Genomic DNA, 10260 nt, shown 5'->3' with positions numbered 1-10260 from the left:
AACCGCTCGGCACCCCCCTCTCGGCTTCGCGCACCCCGACGCAAGGTGGAGCGGGCTGCGGCCCTCGGGACTCCGCATGCTGCCGACGGCCCCGCCACCCCGTTCCCTCTGCTTAGAAATCGCAAATTCTCTGCTGAACAAGCCCCAAATCCGCGCGCGGCCACGAGTAAAACGAAATGCATCCGTCTGTCTGCCTCTGTGGCGCACAATGTTTTATTGATCTATTTACAATTTTAAAGCAATTTGGAAGCCTACCACTGCCTCAGTCACTACAATAAAACAATAGTGCTTTTCAGTAGTGACTGTCACTACTAATACAATAATAATGCCTCAATCACTAGATATAAAATAAAGTCTGTACGTTTTGGCCTTTGATTTGGGGGTTTATCATGGAAAACTGGTGCTCCCCCTGCCCCCTTCGCTCACGGGGATGTGGGTCCAGCTCCCCCCCCCCCCCCAGCTGCTCTGTGGGTCTGAGCAGCCCTGATACCCCAGGGCCCTGCCCATGCCACCCCGCGCTGCCCCCAGCAGGGCCCTGCCTCCCCCAGCCCCACCAGAGGGAGCCCTCAGCTGCCGCCGCTACAGGGCCAGAGACCCGGGTCTGCAGCTCCCTGCCCCGCACAGCAGCGCCCAAGCCCCGGCTGCCGCCTGCGGGAGGCGGTGGCTGCTGTGGCCAGAGCAGAGCACAGAGCCCACCTCCACCTCCCCGTGGGCGGCACAGCTAGAGCGGAGCCCATGGTGGGAGGTGAATGCAGGCTCAGGGCTCCTCACCCTGCTGCCCTCCCCTGGGGTCCTCCACGACCCAGCGGGTGGGACCTAACGTGCCAGGACAGAGTGGGGCAGGGAGGCTCAGAGCGGCCACAAGGAGCTCTGCTGCAGCAGTAGGGGTGGCAGCATGAAGTGTCCCCCATGGCTGCTGGATGGGCAGGGGGTGCCTCGCCATGGCAGTGTGGGGCTTCTGGCAGTGCCACCGAGTCTTCCAGGAGTGCACATGGTGGCAGGGAACAAGCCCCCCCGCCGCCCCTGGACGAGCCACCTGTGGCTCTGTCCCACCTGCTGGGCCCTGCAGCCGTATATTCCCGCCCCAGCCCTGGGCCCCATGCACTGCCCTGCCCAATTCCCTCCCTCCCTCCCTCAATATGGGGGCACCAATCTGCTTCCCCCCCAACCCCGACTTACCTGCAGGGAGCTACGGGAGCTGCTGCTTTGCTGCCTGACTGCCACGTGCCCCCCACCCCATCACCCTCCTCCCACTCCCCCCAGCCCTTTGCAGACTGGAACTCCGCCGGCCTGCAAGGTGAATCCTGCTGGCTCCTGCATTTTCCTCCTTTACGGGAGAAAATCTGCATTTTTCTCCTTAAAAATGAGAGCATCTGCGTTTCCCCCCTTTACCTGTGGAAAACCCACTCGTCACAGCGAGGGACCTACTTAAATCGCCTTGACACAAAGGGTCTTTCACAGCCTGCTGGCCAGGTACAGAGCCAATTTTCTGGCAGCCCCGCCCCTTGGTGCTGATTGGCGGAGGGGGGAGGGACAAGGGGCAGCGGCTGTCTTGATTGCTAGCTGCCCTTTGTGTGGCCCTGCCCCTCAGCTGATTGACACTTATTGGTGGAGACACCGCGGGAGGAGGCGGGAAAGGAGAGGCCACCATCTCGATTACTGGCTCCCCTTCGGGCTGCCCCACCCCTCAGCACTGATTGGCAGAGAGGCCATGGCTCGGGAGCATGGACATGGGGCAGTCACTGTCTTGTCTGCTGCCCTTCATGCCACCCAGGCAGCTGGCACCTTCCTGTCTTGGCAGCAAGGATTGCTGCCTTCCACTGGAGAGCCAGCATTTTATTTTTTAGTGATTTAGTGGAGAATCCCAGATTTCTCAGTTTCCATGAAGCCATGAATTAGGTGGGTTCCTGATCGTAGTCCTCTTCTGTGGACCCCTTAGACATAGTCTGCATACCCCCAGGGCTCCACGGATCACAGGTTGAAAACCACTGGACTATAAAGATCAGTGAAATTGGGTGCGATGCTCCCTTCCCCGGGATTAGACTATGATGGATGAGGATCATCTTTACCTTTAATGACAACCAATACATATATGCTTTGAGGAGTCAGGGCTGGACACCTTCCTCATAGACCACCCCCTCATCTTTCCCCAGGTATCCCTCCAGGTTCCACACAATCTCCTTCTCTTCTCCCTCTACATCTTCTCCCTGGCTAACCTCACCCACACACCCAAACCCACATTTATCTACCATCTTTAGGCCTTTCTTTCTCTCTTCTCCTGCCCAAACTAAAACCTTGTCTTGCCTTTCTGACATCTACTTGTGGATGTCTAACTGTCAGATCAAACACATTATAGTTAAAATGTTGCTTAATTCCCACCTCTGCCCCCATCTGCGCACAATCTCTCCCTGCTTTCCCCTCTCTCCATCACTGTGGACCACTAATTTGTACTTCCAGGGCTCTTCCTGGCCTATTCCCTTTACAGAATAATTTCCATTCATTGTTGAAAGATGCCTTCAGTCAGTACAAGGCACCAACCTCTATAACCCTCCGTTACTGAATTTTCAAGCATATGCATGTCTTTCATGCTGCAGCTTATGTTTGGGCCTAATTACTCAGAAACATCCATAACATCATTCCATTGTTCTCCCTTCTTTAAACTTGCCCTGGTACCTGCAGGAACCTTGACAATGGTTAGGTTGCTGTTATGCTGAGACCACCCATCATGTTGATCAATATTGTCTCACTGTTACTTTGTACTCTCCCATACCTTTGTTTCTATTTGTTATCTCTTGTGTTTGGATTGCAGGTTCGTTGAGGCAGAACGATAGACTTTGAGTTCTTAGAAGCTTATCAGTAAGATATATATATCTACTATGACTACTCACAACTTACAATGTCATAATGCTATGCAAAACGCAGGTGGAACTCTTTCCTATGAAGCAGCATTTTACTTAGTGTCTGTCTGGTGCTATATGTTCTTCTTTTTACAGGATTGCTGCCTTGTTTTTTCTTCCTACCTACTTTTCGGTTGCTGGTCCTCTAAAAAGAGCAGAACCAAACAGTATGTCTGACCAACCTGATTGCTTTCTGTGATGAGATGACTGGCTCTGTGGATGTGGGAAGACCAGTGGATGTGGTGTACCTTGATTTTATCAAGCCTTGTGATATGGTATCCCACAGCATTCTCACTGGCAAGCTAAGGAAGTACAAGCTGGATGAATGGGCTGTAAGGTGGATAGAAAACTGGCTGGAGCATCAGGCTCAGTGGGCTTGATGTCTAGTTGGCAACCGATATCAAGTGGAGTGCCCTAGGGGGTCGGTCAGTCCTGGGGCTGGTTTTGTTCAATGTCTTCATCAATGACCTGGAAGATGGCATAGAGTGCATCCTCAGCAAGTGTGCAGGTAACACCACGCTGGGGGGAGTAGTAGATACACTAGAGGGTAGGGCTAGGATTCAGAGTGACCTAGACAAAATGGAGGATTGGACCAAAAGGAATCTCATGAGGTTGAACAAGGACAAGTGCGATGTCCAGAACTTAGGACAGAACAATCCCGTGCGCCAGTACAGGCTGGGGGCTGACTGGCTGGGCAGCAGCTCTGCAGAAAAGAACCTGGGGGTCACAGTGGACAATAAGCAGAATATGAGCCAGCAGTGTGCTCAAGAAAAGTAACAGCATACTGGGCTGCATTAGTAGGATTGTTGCCTGCAGGTCAACGGAAGTGATTATTCCCCTCTATTTGGCACTGGTGATGTCACATCTGGAGTACTGTGTTCAGTTTTGTGCCCCCCCCCACTACAGAAAAGATGTGGACAAATTGGAGAGAGTCCAGCAGAGGGCAACAAAAATGGTGAGGGGGCCTGGGGCAAATGACTTATGTGAGGAGAGGCTGAGGGAACTGGTCTTATTTAGTCCAGAGAAGAGGAGAGAGAGGGGGGACTTAATAGCAGCCTTCAACTACCTGAAGGGGAGTTCAGAATATGATGGAGCTAGACTGTTCTCACTGGTAGCAGATAACAGAACAAGGAGCAATGGTCTCAAGTTGCAGCAAGGGAACTTTAGGTTAGATATTGGAAAGAATTTTCTCACTAGAAGGGTAGTAAAACACTGGAACAGGTTACCAGGTTGAATCTCCATCCTTTTAGGTTTTTAAATCCCTGCTAGATAAAGCCTTGGCTGGGATGATCTAGTTGGAGATGGTCCTGCCTTGAGGAGGGGGTTGGACTAGATGACCTGTTGAGGTCCCTTCCAACTCTAATTTTCTATGATTTGAATACAGTTATTTCCTCAAGTGTTTATTTTATAAATGGCACCTGAACCTTTTGCTCTTCCAACAGTAAGTGCCTGTTATGTTCCCCCTTGTTGTTCCTTTTCTATTGCTTAGGGGACAGTATATTCTTAGAAGATTTGACAGACTTGTTTCCCAAAATGCGATTTCTCTGACTAAACTGTTATGTAAGCACTCTAAAAAAAAGTTTTCTGTGTAAACAGTTAATAGATAATTTGCCAAGAGATGGCATTCAAGAAATGCAGCATTGCTTATGGTTACTCTGGGGCCAAAAAATGCTGTTGCTGGGCGCTGCAAATGGCTTCAAATGTACAGCTATTTACATTTACATTTTAAGAGCTCTTAAGATGAATCATTTGTACTTAAACAGCAGAAATTGGTTCCAAATCAAATACTGAAGTCACTGAGTTGAAAACACAGTCCAATTGCCGCTGTGGATTTCAGTGGAGTTGAAGTAGTGAATTTAGCCCCTGAGTCCAAAGTGATGCACATGGGGAAAAAAATAACCATAACTGCATAAACATAACGAAGAGCTCTGAATTAGCAGTCACCACTCAGGGATGAGATCTTGGAGTCCTTCTAGTCCTTTCTCTGAAAACAGCAGCTCAATTTTCAGTGGCAGTCAGAAAGGCAAATAGAATGTCAGGATCTACTGGAAAAAGAATTGAAGATAAAACAAAATATCTTTTTGCCATTATACCAGTCAGTTTACATTATGATTAGTTTTCAGCAGTATTCACTTTCTCTCAGAAAGGTTACAGCAGAACTAGAAATGATACAGAAAATGGCAACAAAGATGATTGGGGCACAAGATGACTTGTCTCTGGATAGAGACCAGAAAAGGCTTGGTCTCTTCAGCTTGTAAATCTGATAAAAGATATGCAATACGATAGAGGTCTGTAAAACCAAAAATGATGAAGACAAAGTGAATAGGCAACTGTGGTTTCATTTCATAATAAAAGAAGAAAGGGTGGCACTTGATAAAAATATTGGGCAGCAGATCTAAAACAAACAAAAGGAAGTATTTCTTTACGCAGCATCTAATTAATACATGGAACTTACTGCCATAGGATGTTGTGGACTCCACTAGTATAACTGGGCTAAAAAAAATGGCACAAAGTATGAGAGGATAGATCCTTCAAGGGCTTTTAACACAGCAGTTAAAGATGTAACCTAGTGTCAGTATGTGTTGTGGGGGCGATGGATACATTGCTTTACATGTGCCCTGTTTCTTATACTCTTCCTATGATGCATCTACTGCTTGCCACTGTTAGAGGCAAGATACTGAGCTGCAGTAGCATAACTAAGGTGGAGGGACCAGGAAAGCAGCCCCAGCCAACATGGGGAGAGGTAGTGGAAAAATACCAGATGCTACTGTATCTGCATGATCACACTGGTGGCATGGCAGCAGTTGGAAGTTGCCATTGTCTCTGTGCATCACAGCTGCCCCAGGCATCCAGCTGTCTTTTTATGACTTGTCTGGGCTAGATGAGCCTTTTTTTTCTGAAGTAGTCTGGTGACTGTTATTCTCTTAAACTAACAGTGAAAATGTGGAATATATACTACTCTCTATGGTGAAAGTCTGCACATTTATTTTTCTTAAGTTGTTTTTTATTCCTTATTACATATTTTAAATAATATCAAAAGTTTTCAGCCTTGTCTTTCCTGACTTTACTTTAAATCTCCTCTGAGCAATACATAAAGTAAATTGAGGAGTTCTCTCGGCCCTTGAGCAAAGGCAAAGTATATTAAATCTTTAAGAAGCAAGTTTTCTTTCTACAGTTCATTAGACATTTGAGTTAACGGATTGTTTAAAGTGTAATAGTCAGAAAATCATTTTCCCTCATTGAATCAGATTCAATCCCCCTGACATCTGTGATGTCACTAATACAAGCTCTGGGCGTCCCTAGAGTTTTCTGCAAAAACAAGCTAGACATAGCCTGAATTTTAGTATACAAAGAGTCAGAAAACAAAGCTTCTGGGGACTTAAAAAAAGCCTAAACAATAAGCATTTTTCTGCATCCTAAAAAATAGGAGGAGTAGGTACAAACCTACTTTCTTCTTTTTCTGCTTTTTGTAAGTTACTTTTTCATTTCTAATGTATCTCTTCCCAATAATTAGGCCGTAAGTACTGTAAAAGTAACAGTAATATGGAAAGCTGAACAGTGTCAGGGACAGCAGGAAAACAAACTAATAAGTAGATTTAAAATAAAGCAGACTTCCTCACCTCCTGTCACAAGTCTAAGGACCAAATTTTATTCTGATGTACACAGGCATAATTCCCAGTGATTTCATGGTCTGTCAATAATTGTTTACATTGGGGTTGAGCTTGCTCCTGGCACAATATCAGGTCAATGTAGGTTACATTCATTTTTTTCATCTACTCAATTCTAAACACATTAAAATTGCCTTCTGCCTTCTTTCTTTCAAAAAGTTATTGATTATAGGATAGAAGACAGATGGATATTCAAACACTATGCTGTAAATAGGCTTGTTAGTGATTGTATTCATGGCTCAATGCATGAAACAAATAACATTTCCCATAGGATCTAAGGACACTGGGGAGTAATTAAAACATATCCATAAAAAGTGGGCGCATCTACATGTGCAGTTAGCATAGCTGAATAAACTCCAGTGCATTTTACATAGAATTTATTACTTCTGGGCGTAGTGTTTACAAGTGTGCCCAGGACCACAGCATGCTGAGCCTGGGTATTGCAGTCCCAGCTTACAGAAGCGCGGGGGGTGAGCCTGCCAGCCTGGAGCTGCTCTGCCCTGGCTCAACATGCTGTGGAGGGGCTGGGTGGGGCACAAAGGTGCTAAAGTGCAGGGCTAGCCAGCAGGCAACCCCCACACTGAAGCACCCTTGTGCTCCAGCTTGCTCTGGTCACCATCTACATGTGCATTGCAGCACACTAAATAACTCTCTCATAAGATAGTACTTGTGTTGGGTAGTATTAGCCTACGGTGGAGTTAATTCATTTACTCTGGCCTAATAGCACTGCATGTGTAGACAATAGGCACATCTACATGTGCATTAATGCACTTTTCCTAATGCACATTAAATTTAGTACCTCCAATATGAGGTACTAAATAAATGTGCATTAGGCTGTGCTAATGTGCAGTAGCACAAGCACATGCTTTTTAGGCAATGCTTAATGTGCAGTAGCCTATTCCACTATGTATTAGCATATTAGCACTTTTGATGTACCACTTCAATGCACAGCAGAATAAGCTACTGCACATTAAAACAAATGTGTAGATGCACCCAGTGACACTTTACTGCAGAGCTAATTAGTCAGCTCCACAGTAAAGCACATGTGTAGATGTCCCCATGAGTAAAAAGTCTGAGGGATTAAACCTAAAAAGCCCATGGAAAGAACTAGATCCAAGCAGTTTGTGTAAAAGGTCTAAACAATAAAGGCTCTATAAAGGATTCAAAACATTCCTGAACTGAGAAAAAGAGAAAGGATGTGGATGGTGAGTGACCACCTGTTCAGCTAGGCATACATTTAAACTGTACTGTTTTGCTACTCCATTGGGACTTGCTGTCATGGTTCAGCAGTAGAATCTATGGTTGCCATGCAGGAGACTCAGGTTTGAGTCTCATGTGCATATGTAACTATGGCCACCAAGGCACCAAATGTCTGGACTCAGTCTGGCCTTTGAATTCTGTCTAAAGGGGGGATGGAAGGTCTGGGTGACCTCTCATGTATACTCCAGGATTCAGAAGGATTTATAGCTGTATCTCATTTTACTGGGTGATCCCACCATTGCCTCCAGAGAACAGACCTGGAGGAGCTGACCTGAAATCAGACCTGCTCAGGTGATCAAGTGAAGCAACAAGCCTGGAGGGAGTAAATTGCAGAACTGTACCCCAAGAAAATCTCAGGCCTCCAGCCATTACATAAGGAAGCTGCTTTGAAGAGATCACTTGGGGAGGAGGGGTGCTGTTAATTCAGGAATGGTGGTCTAATGCATAATAGGTACAAAGGTTATTATTTTGTATGAAAAAATATTTGGAAGAAACACTTTTTATAACATTTCTATAACTCTTATATTTAACAAGCAAAATATCTTTTAACACATTAACCCCTCAGGAATCTGAATTTATAATCGATTATTCATTTTAAGTATTCACCTAGAGAAAATGGATATTGTATTGACTGGAACAATTACACAATATGTAGGAAATACATTAAGGAACATTCCATGTGGGTACAACCTTTGTAATCAGTAGTAGCATCCAGGTATTCTTCAGGATGTCTTGCCTTAAATCTTGTTGGTTTAAATCATTTTGGAAGAAACCAACTTGGAAACTAGTGTCAGTTTTTATTTTGGGGGAGACAAAACAAGTTTATCCATAGCCAAAATAATATTCTGCACCTGTCCCAGGACCTGGCAATTACATTTTTAAAAGTCAAAATTAAATGGTTCCTTAAATCCTTGAAACACTTAATCCTAGATGAAGTTAGAAAATACAGCAAATCAGGGTTGCTAACTGTCTGTACATTTATGGACCAAATATAAAAAAACAAGCCTAAAAACACCTGTCTATAAAGTCCATAAAATTGAGCCACCTCTAAAAACGCTGAGAAACCAGAGCTTGTTTGAAGCTCTATCCTTTAACAAGTCTTGACTGTTGAAAAACAAACAAAGCAGAGGATCACCACCTGGTGTCTGAGCAGGAGCACAGAACCCTGCAGGGAGCATTCTTTCAAGGTTTTGAAGCCTGTAGCACCCTCCCCCCACCAGCCATGTGGTGCTGCTGTTACATCCTGTCACCACCTGTAACACTGAGTGCCTCACAGATAAGCAGACAGTAGTCCTTCTTTGGCGTTCTTGCCAGAATGAGGGGTGCAGAGCCAGTAGAGGAAGGCTGGGTAGTGAACTGGGGGGCAGCACAGGGGGGGGTGCAGTCAGGGGTGTCATGGCATAGGAGTGAGTAGGGGACCCCTGCAGTGGGGACTGCAGTGCTATGTAAAACTGCTGCTTCAGTCAAGCAAGTTTAGCAACCCCCAGTTTTTTTTTTATTCATAGATTCATAGACATTAGAGGCTGGAAGGGACATTGCAAAATCAGGTCGAATCACCCTGCATTTGGGCAGGAAAGACAGTTAGGGTCAGATGACCCCAGGAATGTGGGCATCAAGCTGCTTTTTGAAGATTGCCAGGGTTGGTGACTGTACCACCTCTGGGGGGAGCCTATTCCAGACCCTCGGAACTCAACTTGTAAAGAAGTTTTTCCTTATGTCCAGTCTGAAGCGATCTTCTATCAGTCTGTGCCCATTATTCCTTTATCTTCCCCTGCATGATATATTGATAATCTTTTTACTGATGACCAAACTTTTTACTGATGACCAAACATTTTTTACCATTGTCGTTATTCAGTTCTAAATTTGAACCAGGCCCTTGTTCAGCTTTGGCAGAAGTAAAATATATGGTAGTAAAAAAAGTTTGGTCATAAGTTATATGTTTGCAGAATGCCCATAAAAAGATTTGTTTTGAGTTGGCAACTCTTCAGTTTTTCCAATAAACTTATTAGGAGTCGAAATTTGAGAACTTAAAACAAATAATTTCTCAAAGCTGAATAATAAACATAGGAGCTTATCATGGAGGAAATAAGCATTGGATTCCACCACATCCTTTTCATCACAAATCTACCTGTGCCATGTAGTGTAGGGACTCACACCATTTCAGCTGGAGCGGTAAGAGAATTTTCCCTCTTCTACACTGCTCATGTCTTGTGCCCAGGATGGGTCCTAACCTGGAACCAAGAAGTTCCAAAGCCAATGAGGCTGCTCTAGGCTTGGCCCCAGCTGATTTCAAGCACTCTGGAGATTGGGGATTTCAGAACAATCTCTGGGGGACTCTTCTGATTGTTGACAATGAAGAAATATAGCATCTTTATCAGTAAGTATCTGTGTGGGTATCTGTGGGTAGAGCATGGGCTGGGCACACTTGGGGCTGT

The sequence above is a fragment of the Crocodylus porosus genome, unplaced genomic scaffold (assembly GCF_001723895.1).
Source record: "Crocodylus porosus isolate Cpor-Errol unplaced genomic scaffold, CroPor_comp1, whole genome shotgun sequence".
In the NCBI taxonomy this organism is placed as follows: Eukaryota; Metazoa; Chordata; order Crocodylia; family Crocodylidae; genus Crocodylus; species Crocodylus porosus.
Note: the sequence above shows the minus strand (reverse complement) of the source record.